The following is a 10,481-nucleotide window of genomic DNA, read 5'->3' as shown; positions in this document are numbered from 1 at the left end:
TGATCACCTCATACATTCAGTAGCATCACATGTAAAGTGTTCAGCAATGTTATAGATAATTTTAGACCACCTCTAACTAGTACAAACTATTTTCCCTTTCCTGTGTTGAAATGGAGACTCACCACCTACTCAAACTCAGTCTTACCCAACAATCTCAAGATTGTGCAACTTCCCATCATGGAATTACATACAGTCTACATCACAGAAACAGACCATTCGGCCCATCAGGTCTATGCCGGTGTTTATGATACACACAAATCTTGTACCATCCCTCGTCATCTCTTTCTATTAACATATCCTTCTATTTCTTGCTCCCTCATGCGTTTATCCAGCTTCCCCTTCAATACATCTGTGCTATTTCTCGCAACAACTATCTCCTACAGTTTCTCTTCCTTTCGACAATGTGGTGGTGGTGGTTACAATAGAGGAAGTGGGGGAGCTCAGCTCACCACTCATGTTAGGATGTATTCCATCCTTCTGATTTTCAAAGCCTGATTTTATTAAAGCACTCAAGCACCTAAGCTGACGCTTTGGTGCAGTACTGAGGAAACTGTAATACCAAAAGCGATGACTTCAAATGAGACATTAAGCCAAGAACATGTTTTCCCTTTCAGGTGAATATAAAAGATCCCACAGCACTATTAGAAAAAGAGGGAGGGCATTAATTTGGGGTGATTGATGGGGGAGCGAGTGGCGACATGGGAAAAAATGTATGCAGCGAGTGGTTCGGATCTGGAATGCACTGCCTGAGAGAGTGGTGGAGGCAGATTCAATTGTGGCTTTCAAAAGGAAATTGGATAAGTACCTGAGGAGGGGAAGATTGCAGGGCTTCAGGGAAAGGGTGAGGGAGTGGACTATCTGAGTTGCCCTTGCAGACAGCCTGTGTGGACACGATGGCCTTCGTCTGTGTTGGATGCGTTTTATGATTCTAGTTTACACCAATGTCTTAGGAATATACAAACAGGAGGAGGGCCATTCAGCCCCTCAGGCTTGTTCCAGAATTCAGCTAGAAGATGGCTGATCTGTATCTTAACTCCAACTATCCGCCTTGGTTCCATAACCCTTAATAACCATGCCTAACAAAAATCTACTTATCTCAGTTTGAAATTTTCAATTAACCCCTAGCTTCAACAGCTTTTTGGGGGAGACACTTCCAGATTCCCACTCCCCTTTGTGTGAAGAAGTGCTTCCTGACACCACCCCTGAATGGCCTGGCTCTAATTTTAACTTTATGTCCTCTTGTTCTGGACTCTGACACCAGAGGAAACAGATTCTCTCTGTCTGCTGCTTGAGGGGGTTCTGCATTACCAGAAAGAATGATCTTTGGAGGAGACGTTAAACTGAAGCCCAGTTTCCTCTCTTGGGTGAATGTAAAAGATGCCACAACACTACTGGAATAAGAGCAGTGGAGTTTTTCTCAACTTCCTGGGCCAATATTCATCGCTCAACAAACACCTTGAACACCGAAATAACTAATCACTCATCTCAAATGTTTGTTGTGGGATCTCAATGTGCACAAAAAATTGTCCCCTGCAATTGAGCACAGGTGTGAAGCTCTTTGAAATGTTTCTGAACACCATGATGAGGGACGGAATAAAATGTTGCTCTAGTTTTAGTTGCTTGTAGAGAGATCGCCCAATTCCAGGCACTTGTAAGGCAAGTTCTTGCTTGAAGAAAGCATCCACTACTCCAGAGACTGAGGTGCAGACTCCATCCCACCATCTTAGCACTGTCAAAGGATGAGCGACAGTAAGAAGCCTGGATTCTGTACTCACGCCCACACAGAGAACACAGGAAGTGGTAGAAGACACAGATCAAATGACCTCCTTCTGTGCTTTTCTATTGTATGATTCTAAGTTGTCGGTGCAGTGATACCTTTGGCTATTATGTTTGTAAGATTAACGTGCAGTTAACCATTAACCTCTATCTAATAAAGTAGAAAGGGGGGGGGGGGGGGGGTTATTTCACCCTGGCTGGGTGGGTGAGCAATTTGAAACCAGCAGCTAACTTACTTTATCTGTACGTACCCCATCAAAACCCTTTGTCATTCTGAACACATCAATCAGATCACCCTTCAAATACCTCTGGATTTACAGAACCAGGATGGATTGTTACAAGGAGAGCATGCACACCTCAGATAAGACAACCAGAAAGTCTACTTGTAAGGGTTAGATTTCCTGAATGGGCATGATATACAAACATTGCCCATTTTAGGAGAGTCGTAGGCGGAGCATGTGCCATTATGTTATGTCTAGTATCAGCAGGTGGTCTGGCCATAGTGGATCACACTGGCCAGTCTGTGTTTATTATTGCAGGGATCTGGAGGATCAGGAGAATGCCTCAGGCTCACACTGCCCTTCCTCCCTCCCCACCCCCCACAGTCCTCTCTCTCCCGCTCTTCCTCCTCCCAACTTCCTCCAGACATGCCTCCAGCTGTTGCCGATGGCCCAGCTAGATGGCATTACTGTGGCCCAAATTGAGACACAAGCCTTAAAGTCCTGGCACAGACTCCAACCTAAAATGGCAGTCAGCAGCCAAGGATGCCTACTTGCCCCTTAAAATAGGCCCAACACTGGCAGGTCAGACCCTTTCAAAATGGTAGTGGCAGCATTGTCAATGTTAACAGTAAGGTTACACGCCCAGTTTTGAGGTCTTGGCACACGTGTAACACCAGGCTTAGGAAATTAAAATCAGCGCCAATTCAGTCTTTTCCCTCCATGAAATTCAGACTCAGGCTGAGAGATAGAATTCTGGAATTCATTCCTGAACCGGAGAGGGAATTCTGGAATTTATTCCTGAACCAGAGAGGGAATTCTGGAATTCAGTCCTGAACCGGAGAGGGAATTCTGGAATTTATTCCTGAACCAGAGAGGGAATTCTGGAATTCAGTCCTGAACCGGAGAGGGAATTCTGGAATCCATTCCTGAACCGGAGAGGGAATTCTGGAATCCATTCCTGAACCGGAGAGGGAATTCTAGAATTCATTCCTGAACCGGAGAGGGAATTCTAGAATTCATTCCTGAACCGGAGAGGGAATTCTGGAATTCAGTTCTGAACCAGATGGGAATTCTGGAATTCAGTCTGGAACCAGAGATGACGTTCTAAACTTCAGTCCTGAACAGGAGACTGAGTTTTAGAATATTTTACAGACTGTGGTTCCAAGTCAAATTCAACAACTACCTTTGGTTGAAAAGAACAATTTCTCAAAAGATTATCATCCGATTTCAAATCAATTGCATGGCCACTCGAATCTTTACTTTCACTGATCTTTGAAAACTTTATTGTAAAAAAAAAACTACAGCATTTAAACACATACAAGAAGAAAATATTTAGTTACGGCAGCAAAATTTATCAAATAGCCACATCATACAAATACATCAAAACCACAGGAGATCGTCAGTATATAACAATGACTGTACAGTGACTCTATCCATCATTCAAAGCTCATCGGTCCTTTAAATGGAACTTTGACACTAAACTCTTAATACAATCAATACAGCGTGCTTAAGGTACTCAAAACAATATCTTTTGCTCAGTAAAATGTCGTTTCTCTAGTTCCTGTTCCCTAAACATCCCCTCGCCTATTAATTTATCTGTGTATTTTGATGCATTTCTCCCCTCTCTCCCCCTTCTCTGCCCTCCTGTGATTCTTTTTTTTTCTTTTGGGCCTCCTTATCTCGAGAGACAATGGATACGCGCCTGGAGGTGGTCAGTGGTTTGTGAAGCAGCGCCTGGAGTGGCTATAAAGGCCAATTCTGGAGTGACAGGCTCTTCCACAGGTGCTGCAGAGAAATTTGTTTGTTGGGGCTGTTGCACAGTTGGCTCTCCCCTTGCGCCTCTGTCTTTTTTCCTGCCAGCTACTAAGTCTCTTCGACTCGCCACAATTTAGCCCTGTCTTTATGGCTGCCCGCCAGCTCTGGCGAATGCTGGCAACTGACTCCCACGACTTGTGATCAATGTCACACGATTTCATGTCGCGTTTGCAGACGTCTTTATAACGGAGACATGGACGGCCGGTGGGTCTGATACCAGTGGCGAGCTCGCTGTACAATGTGTCTTTGGGGATCCTGCCATCTTCCATGCGGCTCACATGGCCAAGCCATCTCAAGCGCTGCTGACTCAGTAGTGTGTATAAGCTGGGGATGTTGGCCGCTTCAAGGACTTCTGTGTTGGAGATATAGTCCTGCCACCTGATGCCAAGTATCCTGTGATATACTACAAATAACAAAAAAAATTCTAGAAATCCACAGGTTCCTGTTTCAGAGCAACAACTCTTAATCAGGGTCTCTCAGGGGTAGAGAATTCCAAAGATTCACAACCCACTGAGTGAAGACAGTTTTCATCTCAGTCTTAAATGGTTAACCCCTTAGCCTGAGACTGACCTCAGTTCTAGATTCTTCAGCCGGGGAAACAGCCTCGCATCATCACCTCCCATTCTGCTAAACACCAGAGAATATAGGCCCATTCTACTTGATGCCTGTCTTTGTACCTTGTGTGAGCTCAGGAAACAGAAAGAGAACGAGAGCTTGTAATGAACAAGAAGCCATCAGCAACAAAAGGGCTAACTGGATATTAGGAAGGAATTTACTTTAGCACGACAATATAGTCATTCCTACAGCAACTTTCACAACCCCAGCATGTCTCAAAGCATTTCACAGCCAATGAAATTCTTTTGAAGTGTAGTCTCTGCTGTAATATAAGAAACAAGGCAGCTGATTTGTACATATTTTGGGAGATGGTGTAGTGGTAATGTCTCTGTACTAGTAATCAGGGGCACAGGCTAATTTCCCTGTGCAAAGGGCTCAAATCCCATTGTGGCAGTTGGAATTTAAATTCAATTAATGAATAAATTCAATTAATGAAGAAAAAAAATCTAAAATTGAAAGCTAGCCTCAGTAATTGTGCCATGAATCTATAATTGATTGTTGTAAAAACCCATCTGGTTCACTACTGCCCTTACCTGGTCTGGCATACATGTGACTCTAGACCCTTAGCAATGTGGTTGACTCTTAACTGCCCTCTGAAATGGCCTAACAAGACACTCAGTGTCAATCGATAACAAATACTGGCCTTGCCAGTGATGCCCAAATCCCATGAAAGAGCAAAAAAACACAGCAAGCTCCCACAAACAGCAATGTTATAATGACCAGACCATCGGTTTTATACTGATATTTGTTGAGGAATAAGTATTGGCCCCAGGACACTCAGGAAATTCAGTGCCCTTCTTCAGAGAGACAGTGTGCCAGCTGGACGAGGAATAACACCGAGTAAGGGAGTTACTCAGAGTAAGGGGAGTCAACAGAGTAAGGAGATTAATAGCTGCCATTTCACTAATTGATTCACCCAACTGTTCATAAACAAGAAATCGGATTGGTCCAGCTCTAGCTGACTATTTCTGGAACGTTCTGTCCTGGTGCATCAGTAGAGCGGCGGAGCTATCACTGAGTAACTGCATTGCCTCTGGATAATTCCGGAATGATTTTCTGCTTAGTGCTCGGCAGCATCGGGTGCCATCACTGCAAATCAACTCCGATGTGTGTGCGATTCACTGGAGAATGCTGGGCTTGGGTTCAGACATGTCTGGGTAGCATGTTGCATTGATCACATTATTAATGGATTGAAAATCATCTCATGAGTGTGACATTTGAATAAAAATTGCCAAGAGGGAAAACAACTCAAGTTAGAAACATCTGGCTCATAAATCTGTTTCTCCAAAAACATTTTAAAGTGCTTAATCTCCAAACATTGAAGCAGATGAGGGTTTAGCATCTCCTTGAGTTTGTTTGGAAATGGGAGCACTGACACGGAGACGAACAGTGGCCAACTGCAGCTACAGCCACAATTCCTTCATATTTATTTGTCGTGCCCCCTCATTCTCTTCCCTCTTTTTTTCTTCTGATCTGTCTTTCTCCGTGTCCTGACTTGCACCTAGTCCCGTTCGCCCACCACCCGCTCTCTGTGCTGATCTACATTGGTTCCCAGTCTGGTAACCCTTGCATTTAAAATTCTCCTCCTCATTCTCAAATCCTTCCATGACCTCACCCTCCCTATCTCTTAAGCCTCCTCCAGCCCATCAGGTCTCCCTATCTCTGCGCTCCTCCAATTCTGGCCTCTTGTGCATCCCCGATTTTAATTGCTCCATCAGCTGCCCTAAGCTCTGCAATTCCATTCCTAAACCTCTCTTCCCCTTTCCTCCTTTAAGACCCCTCTTAAGACCTGACTTTGACCGAGCTTTTGGTCATAATATTACCTGCCGCGTCAGGTTTCGGTCGATAATGCTCCTGTTAAGTGCTTTGGAATGTTTTACTATGTTAAAGGCACTATTTAAATACAAGTTTTTGTTGTTGTCTGGTGCGATGTCTGTTCTTTTCAGAGCACTGGAGCTGGCCTGGGGCTGTGGAAGGAGACAGGGTGGAGGGAAAGGAAGGTCACAGAGTTCCTGCTTCAGATTGCCATCTGGTGACCAATGCTGGGAAGTACAGGTAAATATTTTCTGAATTAGCAGTGCAGAAATTCAGGAGGACAAATGGTCAGGAAATTATCAGGGCCCAAACTCTATTATAAGCTCCCATTGCATGGAACTCTGTGTCAGATCCTCTGATTTAGAAAAAAAAATCCCCTGCACACATATGCACTTTAGGCAGGAAGAATGGGTACTTTGGTGTAGCTGGTACTCCGAGAGTAAGCTCCCAGTCGAACATCCTGCCCTGCGGAAGCATGTAAAGGGAAATGGGCCCTGGACAAGAAAGTTAAAAATGAACTGTGAACAAGCCAGGATAGGTTTTCCCACCTGCACCCCCCCCCCCCCCCCCACCCCCCACTTCTTCCTCTCCCTTGCTCAGAGAGTTGTTTTTCATGGTCACTCATGAGATGCTATTGGGTGGAGGGGAATCGTGTTGGACTGATAGGATACCCAGCATATAATATTCCTTCATTCAGTAGTTTAACAGAGATGCTAATCTAGACAGTGAGACTTCAAACACAGCCCCAGTCTTTGCACAGTGGGTCACACTCATGCCTTTTGACTCAGACAGTTGTGGGTTCAAGGCTCACTCCAGTGACTTGAGCCCATAATCTAGCTGACACCCCAGTACAGCACTGAGGGAGCGTTGTACTGTCAGAGGTTCTGTCATTAGAATAAGATGTTAAACTGGGAGCCTGTTGTCTTTCCCATATAGATGTAAATGATTCCATGGCACTATTGCAACAAAGAGCTGTTGGGTTCTGCCATTGTCCTGGTCCATATTTATCCATCAGCCGACAACACTGGAAATGGATTACCTGGTCATTACCACATTGCTGCTTGTGGGAGCTTGCTGTGCTACTGCATTTTCTAAATTGCAACAATGGCTACACTTCAAAGGTACTTCATTGCCTATAAAACGCTTTGCGACATCCTGCGGTTGGGAAAGGCGCTATATAAATGCAAGTCATAGAGTCATTATGGGACAGAAGGAGGCATTCGGTCCAATGCTGACTCTCCATGGAGCAATCCAGTTAGCCCCACTCCCCAGTTCGATCCCCAAAGTCCTGCAAGTTTATTTCCTTCAAGTGCCCATCCAGTTTCCTTTTGAAATCATTGATTGTCTCTGCTTCCACCATTCTCATATGAAGTGAGTTCCAGGTCATTACCATTCATGGCGTAACAAAGTTCTTCCTCACATCCTTCCTACATCTCTTCCCCAAAACCTTAAATATGTGTCCTCTAGTCCTTGTAACATCAACTAATAGGAACAGCTTTTCCTTATCTAAGCCTGTCATAATCTTGTACACCTTTATTAAATCTCTCCTCGATCTCCTTTGTCCCAGTTTTTCCAACCCAACCTTGTAACTAAAAACCCCCATCCCTGGGACCATTCTGGTAAATCTCCTCTGCAGCCCTCACATCCTTCCTGAAGTGTGGTGACCAGAACTGGATACAATACTCTAGTTGCAGTTTAACCAGCGTTTTATAAATATTTAGAATAAATTCTCTGCTTTTGTACTCAATACCTCTATTTATGAAGCCCAAGATAACTACTTTCTCAATATTCCTGTCACGTTCAAAGATCTACACATATGAATCTCCAAGTCCCTCTGTCCCTGCACACTCTTTACAACTCTGCCAATAAGTCTTTCTTTTAAAATAGCAGACTGATGACCATTGTCCGCACACTTTGGAGTGACGGTCCAACGGGGAAGACAATGCTCAGAAAAGGATTCTATTAAGGTAATGTTACGCTAATGTTTGCCCAGTGAAATTTCAAGGCCTTGTGGAACTGAAAACGGTCTGATACAGTCAGATAAAACAGCTAACAGTGAATCAGGTTTACCCATCCGTCAAGGGAAAAGATTGGGCAGAGTGGGTAATAAAAACAATGGTTACTATCTTGCACATCTAACCAAGACCGATTTCACCTCCCCCCCCCACCCCCCTGCATTACTCAGTAACATTCTCTTGATTAATGTTGCCAGGGAGAATAAAACAGAGAGGCGATTGCTTTCTCATAGCCAGCGGATCTATGGATAGAAGCCAAGCAAATCAGAGTCAGCAGAGGTGAAACTAGGGGTGAAATCCATCAGGGGGCAGTGGATGCGATGGCAAAAGGGCAAATTCTGGTTAAGGTTAGAAAATGTGGAGTCAGGGGACAAGTAACAGAATGTATAGAAAGCTGGCTACCGAACGGAAAGTAGAGTTAGGGTTAAAGGTAGTTATTCAGATTGGAAAATGGTGGGAAGTGGTGTTCCTTAAGGATCAGTGCTGGGATCCCTGTTGTTCACCATTAGCATTAACAATTTGGACTCGGGAATCGGAGGTACAATTTCAAAATTTGCAGATAACACCAAATTCGGGAGTGCAGTTAATTATAGAGGAGAACTGTGAAAAATATTAAAGAACTTGCAGAATGAGTGTGTAATTGACAAATTAACTTTAATATAGATTAGTGTGAGGTAATACATGTTGGTCAGAATAATAAGGAAGCCACATACTCCTTGGAAAATAAGAGTCTAAGTGGATTAAAGGAAGAGTGGGGTCTAGGGATACAGATACACAGTTCAGTATAAATATCGACACAAATTAATAAGGTCATTTAAAAAAAGCAAACAAAGCACTGGGGTTCATTTCTATAGGGAGAGAGTTGGAAAGTAAAGAAATTATGTGACACTTGTATAGAATTGTTAGACCACAATTAAAGTACTGTGCACAGTCTGGTCTCCATATTTTAAGAAGGATGCAGAGATGCTGGAGAAGGTGCAGAAATGATTTACTGCAATGATACCAGAACTGAGGTAATACCGATCAAAAAAAAATTGAACAGGCTTGGTTTCTTTTCTCTAGCAAAGAGGTCTTCAAGATTATGAAAGGGTTTGATAGGGTAGCTTTAGAGAAGATGTTTTCACTTGCAGGTGAGACAAGAACTGGATGCCATAAATATAAGATAATCACTAAGAAATTCGATAGGGAATTCAGGAGAAACTTCTTTACCCAGAGAATGGTGAGAATGTGGAACTCACTACCACAAGGAGTAGTTGAGGTGAATAGATGCATTTAAGGGGAAGCTGGACAAGTACATGAGGGAGAAAGGAATAGAAGGATATGCTGATGGGGTGAGTTGAAGAGGGATGGGAGGAGAGTAGTGTGGAGCACTTGGGCTAAGTGGCCTGTTTCTCTGCTGTAAATACTTTGTAATATTATGTTTACACCATTAATTGTTTTCCATTAATTTCAATGGACAAGTGTAAAACGGCTGCTGATTCACTATTGCCTGATTTATGCAACTGCTGAAGATGCAATTCTAACCCATTCTGCCCCCTGGGCTGTATTATAAGTCAAGTAATGAATAAACCACCATTAAAGCATTTGTACTCACAGCAATGAACAATAGATTCTACAACTCTAATTTGTAGTTTTGTACTTATCCCAATCGTTCATTCATTTCTACTGCCAACACTGTTTCTCTGGAGTTTCCTGTAAATATGATCGGGAGAATCCCAGTGGAACTTCAACCCTGCAGTGCTTTTCCAGCTCACCCCACACCTCCTGCTTCAGCATAAACCTACCCTGTCTATTGTCTGCTCAGAGATACCCACAGCCCTCAATCACACAACAGGAGAGCACCTAAAAAGAACGCAACAAAGGAACGTAATATCAATTTTACTTGACACCAAAATATCCCGTAATTTACAAAGTGACCCAAAGCAACTGAGACACCAGGTGTCCCTAAAGCCAAATATCCAAACCCTACAAATCCCCACCTGTCTTTGGCACATCCAACCTGACCCTGTTATGTCTTGTCTTGCACAGGCAGCAAGGAAGAATCGTCTGACAACAAGGACTCAAGTCGATAAAAACCCACCAGCACTTCCTGCCCAGGAAGTGATTTCTATCTGACTGTTTTTCTCCAAGTGGAGTTAACCTGTATTTAAAAAAAGTATTGTATTTCAAAAATAACCCCATCACGGTTCCTATTTAATTCTTGAAGCGAAACCTGACACTGCCA

General features: G+C 43.5%; 1 long non-coding RNA gene across 1 annotated transcript; it reads left to right on the top strand.

Moving 5' to 3' along the window:
• The first annotated feature begins 6,375 nt into the window (after window positions 1-6,375).
• LOC137373424 (uncharacterized) lies at window positions 6,376-10,397 on the top strand. The gene is made up of 3 exons (XR_010975628.1): window positions 6,376-6,482; window positions 8,130-8,209; window positions 10,286-10,397. It is a non-coding gene; the product is annotated as an uncharacterized lncRNA (long non-coding RNA).
• Window positions 10,398-10,481: the final 84 nt, after the last annotated feature.

The sequence above is a fragment of the Heterodontus francisci genome, chromosome 9 (genome assembly GCF_036365525.1).
Source record: "Heterodontus francisci isolate sHetFra1 chromosome 9, sHetFra1.hap1, whole genome shotgun sequence".
NCBI classification, from domain to species: Eukaryota; Metazoa; Chordata; class Chondrichthyes; order Heterodontiformes; family Heterodontidae; genus Heterodontus; species Heterodontus francisci.
The sequence above is the reverse complement of the archived record's forward strand: the minus strand, read 5'-3'. Positions and strand labels throughout refer to the sequence as shown.